Here is a 23,113-nt window from a genome sequence, read left to right on the forward strand (position 1 = left end):
TGCATTCGGTGTGTGCTCCGCCTGCTCGCTGAGCAAGTTGCCACCTTTACATACAATAGCAACATCGACACCAAGAGAAAGGATGACAAATGGCTTTTATCTGGAACTTTTCATGTCCAAGGAGCTCAATGTGCTTTCTGTGTACAACAGGGCCACTGAACTCCACGCTGGCCACTGAACCACAGCAGTGGCTTGCTGGCTTGACATCTCCCAAGGAAAATGTTGAAATCGCATGTGGAACAGGAAAATGACCCTCGAGTACGAGGGAAAAAAAAGAAAAAGATCATCTGGAGCGCACCAACCCAGTTGGGACAGCCCAGTTTTGTTAACGAGGTGGCCGAGTGGTTAAGGCGATGGATTGCTAATCCATTGTGCTTTGCACGCATGGGTTCAAATCCCATCCTCGTTGGTTTCCATTCTGTTTTTGATCCCTATTGCTCAATGCACAGTGAAAGCATTGCATACATGTGTCTGACAATGAGAAATGGGCCCCTGAGACAGTCATTTGCCTGTTTCACAAATGATCGTATTTTACTAGAGATTCTGTTTGGGATTCAGATGTGCATTCGGACAGCAATCCCTTTCAAGAAATGATACGTTCTGGATGAGGTCAAAGGTGCATCATTTGGACACTTTGTGGGCTTGAAATACAAAGAAAATCATGTTCTATGGTACAAGATAAATACAAAACTTAAGCTTTTATTATAATTAGATTTGTTTATAAAGCATAAGCAATCATTTATTACATTAATATGTGTAAAAATAACATTTTAGCATCATACGTTTAGTATATTTAGTCCCTAATGCTGAAAGAAATGATCATAGAACATGACTTCTAACCTTACCTGCGGTGTTTTTGATCCCTATTGCTCAATGCACAGTGAAAGCATTGCATACATGTGTCTGACAATGAGAAATGGGCCCCTGAGACAGTAATTTGCCTGTTTCACAAATGATCGTATTTTACTAGAGATTCTGTTTGGGATTCAGATGTGCATTCGGACAGCAATCCCTTTCAAGAAATGATACGTTCTGGATGAGGTCAAAGGTGCTGGAACACTGTATTTAGGATGTGTTTGCAGTTATTCTGTGTTTCTAGCTTCAACCCAGTGATATATATATATATGCTCACTGATTTTTTGGTACATGCCCAGGGCAATAATCATTATGAGGATTTATTTCCATATGTGCTAGAGGTAGTGTTGTGAAATTCTTCAACACACTGGATCGCAGGTTTAAACCTGCACTCTTACTCCTCAAATACCAACAAATGCAGATATGTAGCAATCATATTGTAGCTGACACTCATTTGCCTGTTTCACAAATGATCATATTTTACTAGAGATTCTGTTTGGGATACGGATGTGCATTCTGACAACAATCTCTTTCAAAAAATAATTTTACCTTATCGCAGCTTTGCCCCTCTTGCCTCTTTGGAAAATATCTCCATCTTGTGGTCGTTGTTGGTAATGTCTAGACAATATCTCCATCTTGTGGTCGTTGTTGGTAATGTCTTCTTATGCCCTTTTTTTATTTCAATTCTTTATTAGTTGATTCTAGAATCTCTACAATAGAGCTGAAAATATCAGTTTTGTAGCAGACAATATGACATTAGTTATAGTCCAATTAAGACTTTATTACCCTGTTTGTAACATAACAAATTAAAATTGATTAAAACTAAGTTTGGAACACCAGGGAACATAAAAAATGATTTTTAGGAAAACCATGAGGTTCTCTGTGTCCGATGCCTGCAAGGGGAGAAAGCTAGAATCCTTTGCTTTTTCAAAATTTGAAAATAAACATCATATAACAACAGCTTTCATTCCTAGGAGTGAAAAATAACCATTTTTGAAGACATTAGTTTCTAAAACACTACAATAAAGTTAAAAACATCCGTTTTATATTACTTTTAGTATTTTTAGTGAAATTAGTCATTTATTGCACTATTTTTAATATAATCTCTAATTAAAAGTGAATAGAATTAAGTTTGGAGCAACAAGGAACACAAAAAAAAAAAGATTTTAAGGAAAAAAATGATGTCTTCTGTGCCAGGTGCCTGCAAGGGGAGAAAGCTAGAATCCTACCCAGGCTCCTGGAGCTCTGTCCTGGCTAAAGGAGGGTGAATCCATCCCATTCAAATCTCCATGAAAAAATGATATTTTTAAATTTGAAAAAAAAAAACATTATAGAACAACATCTCTTGGTCCACAGAGTGCAAAAATCCAACTTTGAAGAAAATCCATTGACTGATCCCGGAATCCTGAAGTTTCTTCGCATGATATCGGGCTTGCAACCACTTTCTGGAAAATGATGAAAAATGCCAAAAATGAAAAAAAAGTTATCAATTCTAGAGCCTAAGAGGAAAATAAGACAAATGTATATCTCCAAATAATTTTATGTGCTTCAGAAGAGCCCAGGAAAGTTTTTTGCATACATGAAACCACGCCCGTTTGCACGTAAGCAGACATGGTTGCACACACGACTGCATGAAAGCACGCGTGCATGCAAAATCATCCTGTTAAGCATTTGAAAAGCCGCACCACGGCGCACTTGAAATAGCTCTTACATTAGTGGTCGACACAGGAATCGCCTTTTTATTTATGCTCTTACCAACGCGATGGAAAGCAAAACAAAGCAAAGCAGAGCAAAACAAAACGAACAAACGCAAAACCCTCACGTCCCGCACTTGCATATAACGCCGTTACGTGCCCAAGCGGTATTGTACGTCATCCTAGCACTGCACCCCGGGGCGTACGGTATATGGGAATGAGCACACGCCACGAATCGTCTCAAATCACTCCCTACAGCTGTAAGGCGCCTTGAAGCGTGCACCCCCAACATTCTTCTTTGCGCATCTGTGAAAGGTAAACTCTTGAGCAAACTCTGAACCAGCTCTAAGGAAACTAATCCGAATTGATTACCTTTTTTTAGGATTCTAGCTTTCTCCCCTTGCAGGCATCGGGCACAGAGGACCTCGTGGTTTTCCTAAAAATCTTTTTTTTGTGTGTTCCTTGTTGTTCCAAACTTAATTTTAATCACTTTTAATTAGAGATTTTATTAAAAATAGTGCAATAAATGACTAATTTCACTAAAAATAATGTAATATAAAACTGATGTTTTTAACTTTATTGTAGTGTTTTAGAAACTACTATGTCTTCAAAAATGGTTATTTTTCACTCCTAGGAATGAAAGCTGTTGTTATATGATGTTTATTTTCAAATTTTGAAAAAATCAAAGGATTCTAGCTTTCTCCCCTTGCAGGCATTGGACACAGAGAACCTCATGGTTTTCCTAAAAATCATTTGTTATGTTCCCTGGTGTTCCAAACTTAGTTTTAATCAATTTTAATTTGTTATTATGTTAAAAACAGGGTAATAAGTTTCTAATTGGACTATAAATAATGTCATATTGTCTGCTATAAAACTGATGTTTTCATCTCCATTGTAGAGATTCTAGAATCAACTAATAGAGAATTAAAATAAATAAGGGCATAAGAAGACATTACCAACAACGACCACAAGATGGAGATGTTGTCTAGACATTACCAATAACGACCACAAGATGGAGATATTGTCCAAAGAGAAGGGCAAAGCCGCGATAAGGAGATGCTGTCAGAATGCACATCCGGATCCCAAACAGAATCTCTAGTAAAATATGATCATTTGTGAAACAGGCAAATGAGTGTCAGCTACAATATGATTGCTACATATCTGCATTTGTTGGTTTTTAAGGAGTAAGAGTGCAGGCGGTTTAAACCTGCGATCCAGTGTGTTGAAGTATTTCACAACACTACCCCTAGCACATCAGGAAATAAATCCTCATAATGATTATTGCCCTGGGCATGTACCGAAAAATCAGTGAGCATATACATATATCGCTGTGTTGAAGCTAGAGACAGAATAAGTGCAAACACATCCTAAATACAGTGTTCCTGCACCTTGACCTCATCCAGAATGTATCGTTTTTTGAAAGCGATTGCTGTCAGAATGCACAACTGAATCCCAAACAGAATCTCTAGTCAAATATGATCATTTGTGAAACAGGCAAATGAGTCTCTCAGGTGCCCATTGCTCATTTTCAGACACATTTATGCAATACTTTCACCATGCGTTGAGCAATAGGGATTAAAGATACCAGAGGTAAGGTTTAAAAGTGATTCTGAGGTGCAACACATCAGCGAAACAGCTAGGCATCTGAAATGCGGGGTTTGAGAGCCCTTCAGGGAACACCGTACCCTAAAGGTACCAGAAGTCCACTAGTATAAGCATTAAGTCACTGTCAGCCCTGTTGCAATGTGATTGCTACATATCTTCATTTCTTTGGTTTTTAAGGAGTAAGAGTGCAGGGGGTCTAAATCTGCGATCCAGTGTGTTGAAGTATTTCACAACACTACCTGTAGCCCGTCTGGAAATAAATCCTCATTCTGATTATTGACCTGGGCATGTACCAATAAATCACCGAGTATATATATATATCACTGTGTTGAAGCTAGAGACCTGTATGTAATAATATGATGCTAAAATGTTATTTTCACATGTAAGAAAACCGGCTCAGGGACGCCAAATATGTAATGTTGCCATAGCAAAATTAAATGTAGTGGCTCTCTGAAGGCACCAGTTCTGTAGGGTTTGGGCATTTACTGAGACAATTATTAATTGTAGCAGTAAATCACAAAGTTGATTCTTTTGATGGCTTTAGAATCCAACCATGTGACATAACTCAAACAACGCGCACACACAGGTACTAATACACGAGGATACATTTATTAATACATAAAATATGCATGTAAACCTAACAGATCTTATCGAGAGGGTTATCAGAATACAAAAGATATATATTCAGTCAGTTACGAAGTGTTACACATATCAAGAGGACATACGTTCAGTATATCATTCATTAAGACCGTTTCGTTAATGAACTTGGTTATAACTTCTACATTAGATACTCAAACAAGTACATAACTCTTAGGAATTAAATTGATATCAACTGGTTGGGATAACAATTGAATTCTCGAGCTGTAATGCATTGAAGTTGAATACTCATCCAATCTTTGGGGATTCAGATCTTCCTGCGGGCACAAAGAAACAGTTGCAGGCTGTTGCTGTCCAATCCGCGCTCTCTGGCTCCGTGCCAGGCTGTGCTGTGCGGCTTGCGACGCTGCGCTGCTGATGCTCACTGTGGGCTTTAACTAGCAAAGTTTGTGCACAGGAGAAAAGATGACTGTGGGTCCCAGCAAGTCAGGAAGAGGACCGGTTCGTTTCTGATGAAGAGCTAGTTCTGAATAGTGATTCAGCTGTCCACAGTTCCGACCTGTTCACGAGGCCTGCTGCTGGTGCTAACCTCGGGTGGATCCTCTGGTTATTCTCTGGCAACCTCCGCTCTAGACTCTTAGAACAAAGGAAAGTTCTGGCACTCGGACACACTGGCCGTTCCGTGGTTGTCCGGGCTGAATCTCAGGATGGTCAGGAGGCGCGCTGCGAGAATGTCCTGCCCTTGGGAGCCTTCTGCTCCTGGGCCGCCCTGCCCTGGAATTCTCCTTTGAATTCCCTTTAGAATTGTCCACAGAATCCTCTGAATCCTCCCTTCTGAATCTTACTGAATCTCACAGGCTCTCTGTGTTGCCTGTTTTTACCTGGAGGAACTTCAGCTCATTGATTGGCTGAAAGTTCCATGGGCATCAGAGTCCCACGTGGGTTACTCGGCCCTACCAGTCCCTGATTGATTGATCAAGGTGAGATATGAGTCACTTAGTCCTGACACTTAGTAATGCAGTCCAGATGTCCAACTGGCACTCCCTAGACAGATAGGCGCCAATGGATGACCATTGATCATGATAGCCAGGCTTAGCTAAGTGCATCCCCCTTTGGGAGCTGTCCTAGGACCTTAAATCACCCTGCATGAATAGTCTCTCTGTGGCTGCACCACAGAGATGAACAGAGAAATGGGGCCTCATTTGGGAAGGCTCAGAACACTTAATTCTGCCTTATTAATAAGCCTCGCCGCTACACACATATATTAATATAATAAATGATTGCTTATGCTTTATAAACAAATCTAATTAAAATAAAAGCTTAAGTTTTGTATTTATCTTGTACCATAGAACATGATTTTCTTTGTATTTCAATCCCACAAAGTGTCCAAATGACGCACTACATGATATAAGGAAGATTATCACATGCATATCGGTATTATCTTTCTTACGAAAATGCATTCCTTTCATTACCTTTTACTTTTTAAAATGAACTCAAATTGTGTATAATGTAATAATTTAAGTAGAATAGATTCTAATAATATAATGATCCAGTGTGTTGCACTACTTCACTGCTTCACTGCTCTATGCCGTCTGGAAATAAATCCTCAGACTGCTTACTGCCCTGGGCATGTACCAATGAATTACAGGAGCACATCTATTTCTCACTGCGTTGAAGCAGGAGACACACAGTCTCTGCAAACACATCCTAGATACAGTGTTCCAGCACCTTTGACCTCATCCAGAACGTATCATTTCTTGAAAGGGATTGCTGTCCGAATGCACATCTGAATCCCAAACAGAATCTCTAGTAAAATACGATCATTTGTGAAACAGGCAAATGACTGTCTCAGGGGCCCATTCCTCATTGTCAGACATATGTATGCAATGCTTTCACCGTGCATTGAGCAATAGGGATTAAAAACACAGCAGGTAAGGTTAGATGTCATGTTCTATGATCATTTCTTTCAGCATTAGGGACTAAATATACTAAACGTATGATGCTAAAATGTTATTTTCACATATATTAATGTAATAAATGATTGCTTATGCTTTATAAATAAATCTAATTAAAATAAAAGCTTAAGTTTTGTATTTATCTTGTCCCATAGAACATGATTTTCTTTGTATTTCAAGCCCACAAAGTGTCCTTTGATCTCTATTCTGTGGTAATCCATGATGACCCCGTTCTTCAGGTGATTCATCATGTCCTCCCTCGCCTGTTGAGAGGCCACCTGATCTCTTCTGCCGTGGCGTGCTTCATACACGCCCTCTTGAAGTGAGCAGGAAGCTGATCAAAAGTATTCAGGCACATCTTGCACACCAGGGGAATCCTCGCGGGTTTCCTTTGAAAATAAATAATACCATCTGTGTATAGAAACAAGCTAAGACTGATTTCTTAAATTATCCTTAAAATTCTCTCTCATAGTTTGAGCATAATGATTTTATTGCATTTATATAAGAATTGCTCATTGCTCCTAAATAAATAATGGTCTCAGTCACAGACTTTCCAATAGAAGCCATTGTGGAGTTCAGCAACTGCAGGTCCAAGAAGTGGGGAAGGAATTTTAAAAGAGAAATTGAATTACAATACAGAAGGAATGGCTGAGGGTTCACTGAAATGTATAAATATACAAATTCCAAAGACTGAGTCCATATAGAAACAACTACTTTTCATTTTCAGTATAAGAAAAAAAAAACTATCTTCCAAAGCATCATAAAATTGTCCCTTCTTCCAGACCCTACTTCTCTCTTGTAGTAGTACAGCAGACCTTTCCAGGTGAGCAGATCACAGAGTCCGAAATGAGCTTCCTCCATCAAGCAAAGTACCTGAACATGACTCTGTCTTCATAAAAGCGCCCCTGTAATAAAGAAATTAAATCCAAAATCAAGAGGGCAGTTGCCTACTGAAATACAAGAAGTCATCAATTTTAACCTAGCAACACATTAAAGGCTGCATCTATACAAGTGCGATTCTAGAAATGCTCACCAGATTACGTTTTAAGAAGGAACTGCGCCACAGGTTCCGCCGAGATCTTAAATCGGATGGCAGGATTCAGAGTCCGGAGTGTGGACTGATGGCGAACGGAGGGTCCACATACTGTGGATCCCTCAGTGATCTTCCGCGTATTCAAACCGCCAGCGTGTGACTCCCCTGTCCCTGTGACCTCATTGCTCTGCTCTCTCCTCTGTGCAGCCGAGCCCGACTCACGGTAAAGTGAAAAAAAAGATGCCCTCAACGTGAGATTTACTCTGGAGCGAGGATAGATGTTACCTTTTTATCATTTAACAGGATGTATGTGATGTGGCGACTAGGTTCAATTTTGTATCCTCTTTAAAAGATTAAGGACTGGGGTGAGCGTGATTTACCACCCTTTCAGCTAAGAACCCGACTTGCGCACCGTTTAAGCTGCATAGACTCGGTCGTTTAACTCTTCTCCGTTAGCAGGGTTAAGGTTAAAGAAAAAAAAATAGCTGACTCCTTTTTTTTGCCAGCTGCTAGCGCTGATTAGCAAGGCTTGTATTTCATGTTTTGCAAGTTGCATCCATTTTAAGAAAAACAAGTCGCGTTAAAGACAGGAAATGAATACTTGCATTTAATTAAGTCTAGCCGTAGGCGGGGATCTCCTGTTTACTAGACAGGCGCTTTAACCAACTAAGCCACGGGGCCCCAGGAGTGTTGTCCTTTTGCAGCCACTTGGACACACCACTCAGACACATCTGCATTCGGTGTGTGCTCCGCCTGCTCGCTGAGCAAGTTGCCACCTTTACATACAATAGCAACATCGACACCAAGAGAAAGGATGACAAATGGCTTTTATCTGGAACTTTTCATGTCCAAGGAGCTCAATGTGCTTTCTGTGTAAACAGGGCCACTGAACTCCACACTGGCCACTGAACCACAGCAGTGGCTTGCTGGCTTGACATCTCCCAAGGAAAATGTTGAAATCACATGTGGAACAGGAAAATGACCCTCGAGTATGTGGGGAAAAAAAGAAAAAGATCATCTGGAGCGCGCCAACCCATGTCCGGACAGCCCAGTTTCGTCGACAAGGTGGCTGAGTGGTTAAGGTGATGGACTGCTAATCCATTGTGCTCTGCAGGCATGGGTTCGAATCCCATTCTCATCGCTCTCCATGTCTGACACGTGTGCCTGTTCGACATCGGCCCTCCTGTTGTTTGCTCCGGTGCTAGAGCCGTACATTTTCTAGCAGTGGCTGAACATGGTATAGTAGGCCAACGTCGGTATCGAGCAGTGACAGTAACAGTACTTACTGCGCCCCATAAGAAATCGTTTGTCCCTGTTCAAAAGAGATTGTGCGATGTCCTGCGGCGTTCGTAAAGCAAACCTTTGACAGTTTGAAAAGAGGAATTTATTCTGCTTCCTGTGCGTGCAGTAGTTACAAAGTTGAACGTCTTTACACGATCTGCTGCAGTTTTCAGTGGGCGGGCTTTGTCAGATGGCTTGAAAAAACGCACTGTGTTTCGGCTCGGGAAACATCATGAGCAGTGTCCTGCATGTTTTCTGTGTATAGCTGTCTTTTAACGCATACAGAATTCATTCGAAATCATTGATTTCTCCAATTAACAAGGGTCCCTTTTTGAACCTGCGAGAAGCATTCTTTCAATGTAACAGATTTACTCCGGGGAAAGCCAGCACGACATTGAGAGTAGCTCAAGCTTTCAGCACCCGTATCGGACTGCGTGTATGCAGACACCGCTCAGAATCCCCTGTAAGATTCTCCCTCAATTCCGTTTTTCAGTGCTTTAGCTCTTTCAAAAGGCTTTGCTTTGCTAGTCACAATCCAAGGCTCATGACAGCATTTGAAAACATTCGCCACTGCATTGGCCGGGAATCGAACCCGGGTCAACTGCTTGGAAGGCAGCTATGCTCACCACTATACCACCAACGCACACCCACAGGAAGCCTGCAGGACACCACCAGAGAATGCTTTTTTTAATTTTTTTTTATTAAACATAGAATTTACAAATACAAATACAACAAGAGGATCAGAGTCATGTACAAGAGAAAAAAAACGCAGCAGAAAAAAGCATTTAACTACCAGAGGTAATTAAGTAATTATGTGATCAAATTGTATATTTTACACGTATCATATTTTCCTTGCTTTAATATTTCTCAATTATTTATAAACTTTAGTTTCAACATGCATGCGTTTCCTGTAAAAAATAAAACTCAGCACACAGTTTTTCTTTTAACAACATTTCGAGTACCTCTGGCATTCATGAAAAAGACATACACAAAAGCAAATAACTAACTCTAAGACTGTCTAAACTATTGAGTTTTTCAAAGAACCATGAAGAAAGATGTGAAGACGGGGGTTTGAATTTAATCCTTTCTGTAGGGGGTTTAGACTTCTAAGTCACAAGCTGGGGTTTATGGCAGGAAAGGGGGTTAACTGATAAGGATTGCAGATGCAAGCTAGGAACCCCCCTGGGTGTAATGTTAAACTGACCATTTGCCCAGAACATCGTAAACTGGCCAAATACCATGAACCCCCCTCTTTACCATCAGACCGAGTGACGTCAGAAACGGAGAAGAAAACACTATATAACCCAAAAGTTTGTAACAGTACGTGGAACAATACTTCGGTTTTGTTGTTTCTTGCGGGAAACAAGACTTCGGCTTTATTGTTCCTTGCATGCAATAAACTCATCTGTTTTACTTCATCTCGGGATCAAGAACCTTATTTCTTCTGTTACAACAAATTTGGCGTAGTCGGCGGATGCTCCAGAAGGCGCAGAACTTCCCATCGGCAGGAGAGACAGTCAGCGCGCACATAACTAAGAGGTAAGGACTCCTCTTTTATTTAAAAGTCCCGACTCTCTCTGACCGATTGGGAAATCTCTGCTCCCTGCGAGAATCGCCCGAGATGACGGAGTAAACGTGAGTTTCTGAATTCCTCTGGCCCGGGGAAGGCACCGGTGTATGTAATGGGTTGGTTGCTGTAAGCCCAGAATTTGGTCTGGCAGGGGTTCCGCGGTATTGTGTACAGGCGTTCGAAGCTGGTGTATGCCTTAATTGCGCGTGGAGTTTTTAACGGGTTTTGGACCCTTACCGTGAAGTTCAGGACTGGTGTGGGTCTTAATTGCACCCGGAGTTCTGAAGGTCAGAACTGGTTTGGGTCTTAATTGCACCCGGAGTTCTGAGGCTCAGAATCGGTGTGGGCCTTAATTGCGCCCGGGGTTCTAGAGCAAGTGGTGCATTAAATGCACGTAGTTCAGGACTGGTGTGGGTCTTAATTGCACCCGGAGTTCTGAAGGTCAGAACTGGTTTGGGTCTTAATTGCACCCGGAGTTCTGAGGCTCAGAATCGGTGTGGGCCTTAATTGCGCCCGGGGTTCTAGAGCAAGTGGTGCATTAAATGCACGTAGTTCAGGACTGGTGTGGGTCTTAATTGCACCCGGAGTTCTGAAGGTCAGAACTGGTTTGGGTCTTAATTGCACCCGGAGTTCTGTGGCTCGGGATCGGTGTGGGCCTTAATTGCGCCCGGGGTTCTGGAGCTGAGTGGTGCATTAAATGCACGTATAATCCAGGATTGGTGTGGGCTTTAATTACGCCCGGGGTCCTGAGATTAGCTACGCCTTGATCGTGCACAGATTGGAGTGGCGTGGTTTCTGGCGTGGCGTGGTTTTTTTTTTTGTTTTAAAGGAAACAGGAGTAGAAGAGATATATGTATGTATGTTTTTGGTGTTTTCCTTGTTTGTGAAATACATATACACACGCACGACACTAACATAAACACACCTCATAATAAAGAGCAAAGCATTAAGTAGCAGGATTTAAAGGACGTTGAGACCCGAGAATCGCCCTGATTGAGCTCAGTGCGTAAGTCCACCCCGGGGCAAAAGCAGCGATGCTGGCGTTCTGGGGATGGTGAATTACTGATCAAGAAAGGGGGTTTTCGAGGTCTCGTTTCTTACCTGTGAACAGTGCGGTGTAAGTCCTCTCTAAAGTCTCGGAGAGGCATTTAGATCTGGAGGTAACAGACGCCCTTGGCTGAATGAGTGCAGTAATGCACAGGTTTTTCCAAGTGAAAACATCCCCCTACTGAATGAGCTGTTACCTCACACACGACAAAAGTAAATCTTAAAGAGACCGAACATGTGCGCTAACTGATGGTTTGAGAAAGTGGTGGAAGGGTCCGTTTAAATATCGGAAAAGTGTAAGTTGACGGAAAAGAAGGAGAAAAATATGGAAAAAGCTGAGTTTGTCAGAGGGAATTTGGGGGCGAAGACGCCTGTAAAGAAAGCATATATGAGTATTGATTGGCAAAAGCACAAGCATGTAGCTCCCACCCTGGTGCACGGCCGGCACCAGTGGTGGCAGATACATGAGAAAAAAAAAAAAGAAATTGGGATGTGACTTAAAAGTGTGTTTACGGGGAAAACAAAAACCCGGAAGAAAAGATATTTTAATCGCTACGAAAGAGTATAGAAAAAAAGCTAAAAGAGGCAGTACAGGAGAATGAGAAACTAAAGAAGGAATTAACTCCTGGTCACGCTGCACTGGTTAATGTGCTGCAGCCAGCGACTAAGTTATATCCTGCTCTCCCACAGGGGAACAAACAGGCAGGAAACGAAAATAATTGGGATCAATTCCCTCAGTGGCCATATGGAGAAGGGGGGTCTGATTGGGATAACACTTGGTATGAGTGTGATAAAGACGGATCAGGGTCTCCCCTGTTAGAGGGAGGGCGCCCGCAGATCTGTACTCTCACTCGAAGTGGGAAAGGACTTGATGTAGCAGGGGCTGGCGCCGTTGATGACAGTGCCACTCTAACACTGTCTCGCACCCCGTCGAGGGGGTCTGCAATCGCACCTACCTTCCCTGATTTCCCCCATACGATCAAATCCAAAACCGTAAGATATTGACCGGTGGGCTAAAGTACCGCACCCGAAATTAGAAATGCAGCGAACCTGGAGTGCGCTTCAGGAATTAAAAGGATTCATGTAGAAGTAAAACAAGAATACAGCACATTGTATTACGAAGAGAAAAATATATTCTCGATGTGTATGTGTGTTTTATGAATTTGTGTGCCGGCATGTATGTGTGTAACTGTGAGTTTTGGTATACTAAATGACGGTGTGAGTGTGTTTAGCCAGCGGGACTGGCTAGAGACGTAACTAAAGAGACTTGACGAAAATCAACTTAAGGAGATTGGAAAATATAAGAGCGTCTGAAACGTATAAGTACAGTGCAGGTGGACGTAAAAGTAGTTAAACAGTTTTTGTATTATTATAAATTATTATAAATTGTAATTTATACAATTAGTTGCAATAATGGAAACAATTTGGTTTTATTCGAATGTCTCGAAACCAGACATGCTGAAACGGTGTAGGTTTAGAATCGAGACTGGGGAGAATAACGTCTTGTGAGAAAATCTGTTTACCTAACGATTAGATCCTGTAAATCCCTTGTAGCCTCCCTAAGTCTGTCCCAGTCCAGTGGATAAAAATGTACTGTTAATGGAGTGTTGGTTTCTCTGTTAGGGGATACTGGAGCACTACTGTCCTGCTTGTTTCACTCCTCTGTTCAACAGTGTACTATAGAGCAATGTATATGGGAAGATGGCAGGAGGCCACAGGAGTATTGGGACAGCAAGTTTTACTTGCCGAGTACCAGATTTTAATGGGTGGTTTTATTCCAGATCTATTGGGTTGGAATATTATGCATTACAAAGAATGACTATGCAGAACAGGGTATCACGTGGCTTCAACTGGCTGTGATCACTCAGTATGTTGATGGTATTCTGAGTGCTTCCCCTGACGAGGAAACCCACAAGTCTGAGTTGCTTCAGCTTTAGAGTGTCTAATAGAAGCAGTTATGATAAGGCCCTTTTGTGTCTAGCATTGTGAAATTTTAACAGGGCCTGGGTGCAATGTTTTTTACAGGGTGAGCACAACTCTTAACAGATCTGCTTAAGGGGGGAGTGCAGTACAAGGACAAGATTGCCTTGGTTCCCGCAGCAAAAGCCGCCTTTAATAATTTGAATCAAGTTCTCTTACAGGTGCTGAGACTGGGGTTTCCTCAGATGGATCAACCATTCCTTTGTATTATTGCAAGTTGCTGACAGAGGCCACACAAGGAGCCCGCGAGCAGGTCCTGGAGGCGTGGGGACCACCACCTGAAGGAGGGCACGACCTCATCCCAGGAGAGTGGGTGTGGATCAGGAAATTTCCTTCACAGGTTCTCCAGCCCAGGTGGGACGGACCCTACCAGATCCTGTTGACAACCGAGTCTGCGGTTCGAGTGGAAGGAAAAGATCGCTGGATCCACGCGCCACACTGCCGACGAGCCTCATCCCCATTTACAGACTCAGAATGAAATCATTTCTGTTTATAACAATAATTGTTGCTGTAGGACTATGTTCCGCAGGAATTAATGATCATCTCTCCCACAAAGGAGAACATGGAATTAATTCCTTTTTAGGCCTCTCCTATCCTAGCTAAGAAAACCAACCAAAGTGCCTGCTGGGTGTGTGCCGCATTACCCAAATATGTACAGGGAGGACTTCCTATGGGAGCCATTCCTTGGCGTCGCGAGGAAGTCATAGGCATGATCATTTGGAGGGATAATTTAGGAAATTTTAATATGACAAACTATGGGGGTTGCCATAACACGACTTTAACCTGCACAACATTACAATATCTACAGGAGCGAGGCTTAGAGCCCACGAGTTTCACAGGCTCTTACGCTCCTAAATATAACAGAAGCCATACACCACCATACCTGACTCTAAATAAGGAACGTGAGGGAAACATATGTTTTCAGCACACTAATGGTCTGCACTTGGTTGGATGGAGTCGTTGCAACCTTACCATCGCTGCAAATATATCCACCTCTACCTTCCAAATTCCAGGATGGGATCGGCACACCCCACAATTCGGTATAAGTTTCTTATTTTCAGAGGCATGGGGAGCGCCAAACGGAACATATTTCATTTGTGGAAAACGAGCCTACCCATGGTTGCCAGCCCAGTGGTCTGGCTCATGTTATTTAGGATATGTGGTTCCTCATATCCGTGTTCAAATCCACAGCCCCTTCGGACCTAACCACAGACCACAAAGAAAATTGGCTGATTGGGAATATTATTTAGGTATAATATTTCCACAAGCCGGCATGAACTTTCTGAGTCGAGAGTTAATTCAAATGGCCTCGACTTTAGAAGAATTAGCAAATTCTACCTCATCTAGTCTGAAGGCTGTTAATGATGAAATGGTAGCCCTCAGAACAGTGGCCATGCAGAACCGACTAGCTTTAGATTATGTACTGGCGGCCCAAGGAGGAACTTGTGCAGTAATTGGCACTGAATGCTGCACATATATTCCTGAAAATTCTGAGCACATCTCAGATCTGGCCCAACACATTTACAATGAGGGACAGAAATTTCAGTATGGGTAAAGTCTGTGTTTGGGGCCTGGGGTGGAACCTTTTTATAGTGTTTATCCGTAGGAGTAGTATTGTTTATATGTATAATTGTAATCATCACATTCACAAAAAAATGTATCACATCTTGCTATAACCGTGGAACGTACAATGACATGGCAATACATACCTGTTCGCCAAGAAAGGAAAGATCTGCCCTGACATTGTATTTATAAAAATAGGCTACACTGACGTATGCCATATTTTATAAGGGGGGAATGAAGAAAGATGTGAAGACGGGGGTTTGAATTTAATCCTTTCTGTAGGGGGTTTAGACTTCTAAGTCACAAGCTGGGGTTTATGGCAGGAAAGGGGGTTAACTGATAAGGATTGCAGATGCAAGCTAGGAACCCCCCTGGGTGTAATGTTAAACTGACCATTTGCCCAGAACATCGTAAACTGGCCAAATACCATGAACCCCCCTCTTTACCATCAGACCGAGTGACGTCAGAAACGGAGAAGAAAACACTATATAACCCAAAAGTTTGTAACAGTACGTGGAACAATACTTCGGTTTTGTTGTTTCTTGCGGGAAACAAGACTTCGGCTTTATTGTTCCTTGCATGCAATAAACTCATCTGTTTTACTTCATCTCGGGATCAAGAACCTTATTTCTTCTGTTACAACAACCAGAACTATAACAGTCCTTAACACTTAACTACACCATTCCAAACTAACACTAAAGAAACACTAGTATATACTGGTATAACAAATATAACCAAACATAATCATTAACTGAGCAGTCACTGGGAGCAAATCTCCTTCCCATCCACAAAGGCCCTCGCTCCCACAAAGTAGGCTCTCCTCCCCTCTCTTCTGGCAGCTTCAACCTGGGGCCACAGCTGGTTCCTGGTACTCCTGTCCGCGGCAGACAGGTCCTCTGCAAACCTCAGTTTGTTCCCATTCAAATACTCATTCTCCCTCGCCGCTCGCCACAGCATGTCCCTCGCCGTCCTCTTGGTGAACTGTATTATAATCGATCTGGGGCGCACTTGCCCAGACATGTTCGCTCTCCCGAGCCTGTGAACAAAGTCAATGGCCGATATTACGTCCTCCTGGTCCGGCAGGGTCCTTTTACAGATACCCTTCACTGTTGCAACAAGGTCCTTATCACGTTCCTCTTTAACTCCAAATAATTTTAAATTCCATCATCGACGGTATCTATCTACATCGTTCACTTTCAATTCAAGTTCTTTAATATGCTTTTCTTGTTTGGTATTTACTTTGTTTAAGAACTTTTACTTCACTCTTTAAGTCTTCAACCTCTTTAAACACACAGTCCATGGACTTTTTAAGACTTTCGATTGCGACTGTATTAGATCAAATCATTTCCTTCAGCTCACCCATGCTCTGTGCCATCATGTTGAAGATGTTGGTCTGGAGCTCCTCCAGCGTCAGGTCGCCCCTTCCTCTCTTGGCTGCCGGGGTTTTCACAGGTGTGCTGGGCAGGGACTCCGGCTCTTCCTCTGGCAGCTGAGTCTCACTTGGGCTGCGAACGCTCGCGTACGAGCGCATCTCCAGCACTCTTTCCACGTCCCCTCCAGCTGCTTCACTTTTCCCTTTAGTTGCCATCAATTTTCTTGTAGTGCTATACATATACGATTGAGGTTTCTTAGACTTCTCCTTCGAAGACCCAGCACTCTCTTTTCTTTTCCCAGTGTTACTCATATCGAAATTCTTAAACCTAAAAAAAAACGTTTTTTTTTCTTTCAATTATAACTGAAGTTTAAACACGTAGTGTTAAGTCCTTATTTTTCTGTAGTCAAAAAAAGCAAAAATTAACATTCAGGTCATGAAAAACTCAAAAAAAATCCTCAACCACTAAACTTTACCTCCCACCTGAGCGCCATCTTGAACGCCCCTACCACCAGAGAATGCTCACGATTTCGGAAGCTGTCTCCGGGACGTGCTGATTCCACACATCCTGAATAAATCATGATATTGTTAGTTGCTGTAGCTAGACGTTCAAATGAGTTTCATGGCCAGATGGACTGTTTCCTCCAGCGGTATAGTATTGCAGTGAGACAGCACGATGCCTGCAAGACTATGTCACGCTAAACGCCACAGATTGTGTTTGTCCGTTCATGTCAGTCATCCTGCAGCCACGGGAAGTGGGACACAAACATGCCGCAATGCTTTCAAGACATTAGGATTTGTTTGTGCAACATCCGAGAAGAGTACTTGTGGCTTGAATGTGAACTGTACGTGCCCGCCCCCTTTCCTCTGTAGTGCATGAGTTCCTCCCGGCATGCCCTTCGTCATTGTTCTGTCATCTTGTATTTAAAGGGTTGTATTTCTGCTGCTGAAAAGAATCAACGGGTTTCTTTGTTCCCAACGGAGCCCTTGTCTGTCATGAAATTCTTCAAAACCTCAAGCTAGAAGAAGACGACAAATATGAAGCGTTACAGCAACGACATGCCATGAGACGATTGATAACGATTTCCATAGGATCCCCGCGGTTGCCTGGCAACCGTCAGCTTTGCGCAGTGGCAGTATCGTAGCCTGTGAGGTTTAGCCGAGGCGGGATTATTGCTAGTTGAAAACTTTTCCCAATACCCCGCTTCCGCCGGTTTGCAATACAATCGGCAAAAGCAATTTTTGACAGTCTCGTTAGAGACTGAGCAAGGTGTTTAAAGACAGATTTGGTCATGGTGACATCATGGTAGAAAGAAGCGAGCTTGTTCCCAGTGGGCATTGATTCGTCGAATATACGTATATTTACGGTGAAATTACGGCTATACGTATATATACGTCGCCTCGAAGTATAATCAACGTCGAATTGCAACCGTAAAATTGACGACATTAACAAACGCATATATAACGTCGAAAACACATCTAACACAGTGCCTGAGGCTTTTTACTGTATGTATCGTGTGTGCCGCAACTAGGAGTATACGGCACTCTGCACAGTGTACGAAGTAAATTATTTTCGCAGCAATTAATTTACACGTGTATAATAAATATAGTAAATATAATAAATTAATTACTGCGAAAATAATTTACTTCGTACACTGTGCAGAGTGCCGTATACTCCTAGTTGCGGCACACAATCAATGCCCACAGCTTGGCATACAAGGGTTTTGCTGAGGGGGTCTTGCCACCTGCCTGAAAAAAAACAGTAAAATGTTTGAGTGCCTATAGAGTTTCTATTTTTATTTTCTTGACAAAAGTCCCCCATCAGTGCGCGGTGCCCGAGGAAAAATCTGTAGGGGGGCGTCTGAAATTCTGAGGGGGGAGTGATATTTCAGTTGAAACGGAGCTGTACGGTGCAGCTACCCAAATGAAATCTCGCAGCTATGCCGTTGATTAGTGCTTCATGATAGAAGATAACGACTAGCAATCTGGTATTTGCGATGAAGTTCAGTTTCACATTTTTCGTCACTCTCAAGGTTTGTATTGCCTGGAGCGAAAAGTACCATAAGCGTTCATTTTTGCAGCTACATGGACGTTCTGAATCGTTAAGAAAAAAATGTTGTAAAACCAACAGAAAGCACAGACTGCTATAACTAGTCCTAGTTATATAACGATTTTAAGTATAATGATAAACTACTGCAAGGAATCGGTCCACCTGAGCAAACAGGATCGTAATGTTGACACTCAATAATATGTGCAGTTCCTGGACGGATAGCCCTCCTGCCTATCAAACAGACTGAGTGACTGTTCGTGTCATTTAGTGTTGTCTGACCATTGACAAAGTACAACTATTTTTTTAGGGTGCAAATTAAGTTAGGTAAAACTTTTTGCCCAAAACTGAAGGGGCGACATTCCCCCCTCCCCCCGTGATGCCAGGCCTGTCCCCATCCTATTCCATAATGTCATTATATATAATACCATACAACAGTGACCGATCCTTACTTATTGCATGCGTTAAAATTGCACATCAGCTCATAGCAGCGATGTATTATCAATGTTAAATTTCAACCATAATATCGACAACATTAATAAACGCATACGTTGAGAAAATATCGAACCCAGCATATTTTCCGGTTATATACCACAATGCATTGCTAGTATTCGTTGGTCACCATTTTGGACACGTTTTTCAAACGTAAAAGTATATCCGAAAATATCTCAGCAATCCTCTTTTGACGAGTAAGTATGAACAATAATAATACTATCTGAATACATACAGATCTTTCTTAATATTATTTTGATTAAAATAGTATGTGAATAAGCAAAAAAATGGCACATAAAATAGTGTGAATGGGGAAGATGACACAAAATCGTTTTGCCGTTTCTCTTATTCTTATTCTATGTTGTACTTTCAAACTTTGGGTACTCTTTAATTAGGACAGACTTTATTGCTCAACTGCTATGATGCAAGCCAAATTTTATACATTTATTTCAGCTTTGAGCTTAGTAAACCGTTCATTTTTTAGATTATACTAAAGAAGATATTAATCATCATTTATTTGGGAAGTAATATTATATAATTTTCTCCTAGCTGCGGTGCTGAAGTCCCACCCTACATCAACAGAAAAAGAAATAAAGGAGCACGCAATGTGTTACTTGAAGAATGCATATGCAAGGCAGGGGGCCAGGAGATCTGGACTCTGAAAATAATAGGTTTTTGGTTCTAACTGTTAGGACAATTAGACAGGGTTTGCAAATAGTGGACAAAAATCGTCTTAACTTCCATTGCAATATTTTATATTTTATGTAATATTTTTTTCTTGGAAATATAGAAGTTGTACATTTTAAAATGTATATTTGAATCAAAATGTGGTTTTGAGTTAGTGTGTTAATGTAATTAGTTTTGTGTTTGTCATTACTATACTGTATATTGCCATGTTACCAGAATTTGTAGCTGAATTTTAAGACTAGTTGTGTTTTTATGATTATTGCCCATATGTTGATTGTTGATTGATTGTATACAATGTATAATTTGAAATACATATGTTTCAGGTGTGAATGTGTATTTTCAGAATACATTTCTAAACCTAATCATTGGCTTGTTTTACTTGTTTCTACACCTATAAAATCTATCTTTGATGTATAATAGACCTCTACCCATATACGTATAATAGACCTCTAATGTTATCCGTATAATAGACCTCTAACCATATACGTATAATAGACCTCTAAAGTTATCCGGAACTCCAACCATATATGTATAATAGTCCTCTAAATTTATCCGTATAATAGAACTCCAACCATTTATGTATAATGAACGTCTAAATATAGACGTATAATTGACGTTTAACTTTAGACGTATATTAGAATTTCATTCTAGACGAATTGTAGACCACATTTAGACGTCTAAGATATGCGTTTAATAGACGTATATTATACGTCTTTTGCCCAATGGGTTACGTCTCAACAGAAACGCTCTTTAGCTCTTTCAGCGTTATGCAGAGAACATCGTCTGTCGAGATCACTTTTTAGTCAGCGCGAAACGCCGTGTGCTGTCAGTTTGATTTCATATTGCTCGTAGCGGCGCCCGGCTTTTGTCTGTCAAACGTTAGGTTGCGCTTCTTCATGCTGCATCGTCGGCATGAGTGGAGCTTTATAAACGTCTGTACTTACTGCGCCCCATAAGAAATCGTTTGTCCCCGTTCAAAAGAGATTGTGCGATGTCCTGCAGCAAACCTTTGACAGTTTGAAAAGAGGAATTTATTCTGCTTCCTGTGCGTGCAGTAGTTACAAAGTTGAACGCCTTTACACGATCTGCTGCAGTTTTCAGTGGGCGGGCTTTGTCAAATGGCTTGGAAAAACGCACTGTGTTTCGGCTCGGGAAACATCATGAGCAGTGTCCTGCATGTTTTCTGTGTATAGCTGTCTTTTAACGCATACAGAATTCATTCGAAATCATTGATTTCTCCAATTAACAAGGGTCCCTTAAAGGATGAGTCAAAGTAACGTCTAATCGGATTAGTTTCCTTAGAGCTGGTTCAGAGTTTGCTCAAGAGTTTACCTTTCACAGATGCGCAAAGAAGAATGTTGGGGGTGCACGCTTCAAGGCGCCTTACAGCTGTAGGGAGTGATTCGAGACGATTCGTGGCGTGTGCTCGTTCCCATATACCGTATGACCCGGGGTGCAGTGCTAGGATGACGTACAATACCGCTTGGGCACGTAACAGCGTTATATGCAAGTGCGGGACGTGAGGGTTTTCGTTTGTTCGTTTTGTTTTGCTCTGCTTTGCTTTGTTTTGCTTTCCATCGCGTTGGTAAGAGCGTAAATAAAAAGGCGATTCCTGTGTCTACCACTAATGTAAGAGCTATTTCAAGTGCGACGTGGTGCGGCTTTTCAAATGCTTGTGGGCATTTCTCTGTTGTTGATTCTTTTTTTGTGTGTAACAAAGTGGCATTTTCATGTCCGGACGGGGAGACTTTATCATTCCGACATGAAGCCACCCTTAAGTCCTCTGAGGCGTGTCTGTCTGCAAGGCTTGTATTTTGGAAATGTTTTTTTGAAACGGAGAACGACTTTGAAATAGGCTTCCGCCGGCGCCTCGCGATCCAGGTAAGATTGTAGCAAGAACGCAGCGGCGGTGGGGCTTGCTGTAGTCGTGGCTGAGTGGTTAAGGCGATGGACTAGAAATCCATTGGGGTCTCCCCGCACAGGTTCCAATCCTGCCGACTACGTTGTCCGCCTTCAGTCGGTGTGTTTCGGCACAAGCAAAGAAGCGTGCCTCTTTGCTGTTCCTGGTGGTTTTAAAACGCCCAATCGCTTGTACCCGCAGCCTTGGAAATAAGTTCTTCAGCGTCCGCAAATGACATTTTGCAGCTGGAAGCAGATGTCGACGCGTTTTGCACAGAGCACCAAAAAAGCATCTTTTTTGAAGGCCCAGGCACTGAGCATTGGTGGTTCAGTGGTAGAATTCTCGCTTGCCACGCAGGAGGCTCGGGTTAGATTCCCGGCCAATGCAGTGACTTTTGCAGCGAGCGGCTCCATCACTTGCATCCCCTTGCAACTCGCAACTGAATACCCACTGAAGCTAAGCAGGTGTGAGCCAGGTCAGTACCTGGATGAGGATGAGCTACAGGGAAAAACAAAGCTTCCAGCTGGAAGCGGTGTTAATGGTGCCGGCGGGGGGGTGCTCACCCTGAGGTCTGTGCGGGTCCCAATGCCCCAGTATAGTGACGGAGATGCTGTGTTGTAAAAGGGCGCTGTCTTTTGGATGAGATGTAAAACCGAGGTCACAGCGCTCTGTGGTCATTCAAAATGACCACCAAAACCTTTGACAAAAGCTCTTGGTAATTGATGGTCTTCAATAATGCTTCTCCTTTAGGTACATTTTAAATCAGCTGAAAAATGCTGTGAAATGGGGGGGCACTTTAGGCCAGTGTAGGATTTGGGTTACAAGAACCATGAAACTGCACGAGAAAGCCCTTACACTGAATTACACGGCTTTCTATTCAAAGGAAGACAAAAGAAATTCCCTGAGTTTGATTTTTTGCAGCACAGAGAGGAGCACTGTCGTGAGGCCGGTTAGCTCAGTTGGTTAGAGCGTGGTGCTAATAACGCCAAGGTCGTGGGTTTGAGCCCTGTACGGGCCAGGTCTAGGTCCAGGTCCCTGTTTGTGAAACAGGCAAATGACTGTCTCAGGGGCCCATTCCTCATTCTCAAGACACATGTGTGCAGTATGTACACCGTGCATTGAGCAATAGGGACTGAATACACCACAGGTAAGGTTAGAAGTCATTCTGAGGTGCCACATGTGAGGGATACAGCTAGGCATCCGAAATGTAGGGTTTGAGACCCTTCAGGAGTACTGCATCCTTTGAGACAGACCCGTGCATGTTAAACAAATGATCATTTCTTTCGGCATTAGGGACTAAATATACTAAACATATGATGCTAAAATGTTATTTCCACATATATTAATGTAATAAATGATTGCTTATGCTTTATAAACAAATCTAATTAAAATAAAAGCTTAAGTTTTGTATTTATCTTGTACCATAGAACATGAT

The 23,113-nt window shown here is 42.1% G+C and overlaps 3 non-coding genes across 3 annotated transcripts; 2 read left to right on the top strand and 1 right to left on the bottom strand.

Annotated features, from left to right (window-relative positions):
• The first annotated feature begins 327 nt into the window (after window positions 1-327).
• On the top strand, window positions 328-409 carry trnas-gcu (transfer RNA serine (anticodon GCU)). The gene has a single exon. It is a non-coding gene; the product is annotated as a tRNA-Ser (tRNA).
• Window positions 410-9,591: 9,182 nt separating this feature from the next.
• trnag-ucc (transfer RNA glycine (anticodon UCC)) lies at window positions 9,592-9,663 on the bottom strand. The gene has a single exon. It is a non-coding gene; the product is annotated as a tRNA-Gly (tRNA).
• Window positions 9,664-17,671: 8,008 nt separating this feature from the next.
• On the top strand, window positions 17,672-17,813 carry LOC138234125 (U4 spliceosomal RNA). Its single transcript, XR_011187820.1, has one exon. It is a non-coding gene; the product is annotated as a U4 spliceosomal RNA (small nuclear RNA).
• The last annotated feature ends 5,300 nt before the right edge of the window (window positions 17,814-23,113 follow it).

Source organism: Lepisosteus oculatus, unplaced genomic scaffold (genome assembly GCF_040954835.1).
Source record: "Lepisosteus oculatus isolate fLepOcu1 unplaced genomic scaffold, fLepOcu1.hap2 HAP2_SCAFFOLD_74, whole genome shotgun sequence".
In the NCBI taxonomy this organism is placed as follows: Eukaryota; Metazoa; Chordata; class Actinopteri; order Semionotiformes; family Lepisosteidae; genus Lepisosteus; species Lepisosteus oculatus.